This window comes from Schistocerca piceifrons, chromosome 3 (genome assembly GCF_021461385.2).
Source record: "Schistocerca piceifrons isolate TAMUIC-IGC-003096 chromosome 3, iqSchPice1.1, whole genome shotgun sequence".
NCBI classification, from domain to species: domain Eukaryota; kingdom Metazoa; phylum Arthropoda; class Insecta; order Orthoptera; family Acrididae; genus Schistocerca; species Schistocerca piceifrons.
Genome location: NC_060140.1, coordinates 73,305,000 through 73,306,599, shown reverse-complemented (window position 1 = coordinate 73,306,599; position 1,600 = coordinate 73,305,000). Strand labels below are relative to the sequence as shown.

Genomic DNA, 1,600 nt, shown 5'->3' with positions numbered 1-1,600 from the left:
GAAAGATATCAGTTAGCTGCACTTGGCTGTCTGTCTCCACTTTCCTTGCGGCGGAGACGAGCATAACTACAGGGTGTGGTGCAAGTATGTGAAAAAACGATTGCAAGAGAATGTCCTTTAATTTTACAATAAAAAATTGGAGCATGGTGGTCGTTTTAAAAATAGCAATTGTACAGTTGTTTTCGTTTCATTTTCTTCAACGTACTTAATCGTTTCAGTTCTAATAATATATTTCTTAGACTTGCATTAATTATATATTAAGATCAGAAATGACACACACACGTGCAAGCCATTCTGAATCTCTCTATATCCAGGACGTTTGCTTCCTGACAATTAGAAGCTAAGAGTTCCGGATAACAAACACCGATAACATCTAATGTGCAGAACGTCAATTTTTTTGAAAATTCAATGAGTTAGTCAGAAACGACTGATGTCTGTTGTGATCTGCAGTAGGTTCTAGAGTACGGACTATGTTAAACTATGCACAATAACTGTATTCATTGTGAACATATTACTGTAACATACATTGATGGAAGAAAAATTGCAATACCAAGAAGGAGTTGTCCATAACCAAATGTGGTAGGAGTGTTTCTACATCTGAAAGATGGCGTCTGTTCCGGCATCGCGCACTCCCATAAGAGCGGAGATAGTAGCGCCACTATGAGGATGCAAATCAAAAATTTGCATCGGTCAGAAGTGGAACCCAGGACCTCTACAAGACGAGTCGGTATTCTAACACACAGCCGCACTGTCTATCAGACTACCTTGCTTTAAGGTATTAAAACGATCGGAAAATTTCGAAGCCGATTTTCTAGATAATTTTTGAGAGTAATATCGAACGGCTTTGACGGCTTGAAATTTAAGTGCTGAAAGTTAACTACCAAAAATACACAAAATTGCAAAAATCATATTGCCGTACGGTCTACGTGTTAATCACGTACTGAAATTAGCTCTAGAGAATCGACTGATAAGTTTTATGATTGATAAACGACGATTCGACATGTAAGATTGCAGAGCCTCGCGGCGGTAACATTGAAGAAAAAGTTCACGGGTTTCCAGTCGCGTCAAGTGATTAAATTTACACGAGATTTCGGCCAAGCACTCCTTGATCCCAGTCGTCCTGAGCTGCAGGCCACCGTCTCTATTGAAGGTGTTATCAGTGATTTTTATTTCAGTGGCTTCATTAATTGGCAACGGCCTTGCCGCAGTGGATACACTGGTTCCCGTCAGATCACCGAAGTTAAGCGCTGTCGGGCGTGGCCGGCACTTGGATGGGTCACCATCCGGGCCACCATGCGCTGTTGCCATTTTTCGGGATGCACTCAGCCTCGTGATGCCAATTGAGGCGCTACTCGACCGAATAGTAGCGGCTTCGGTCAAGAATACCATCATAATTACCGGGAGAGCGGTTTGCTGACCCCACGCCTCTCCTATCCGCACCCAAGGATGACACAGCGGTCGGATGGTCCCGGTAGGCCGCTCGTGGCCTGAAGACGGAGGCTTCTTTAATTGCACAATCTGAGAAGCCGTCAACGCGAGCCACGACGGATGTTCTGTCTGATTTTATCTGGTGACCGTTTTCTTAAGCACGTTCAGCTAA

At 43.6% G+C, this 1,600-nt stretch overlaps 1 pseudogene; it reads left to right on the top strand.

Moving 5' to 3' along the window:
* The first annotated feature begins 1,189 nt into the window (after nt 1-1,189).
* Nucleotides 1,190-1,307, top strand: LOC124790614 (annotated as a pseudogene).
* Nucleotides 1,308-1,600: the final 293 nt, after the last annotated feature.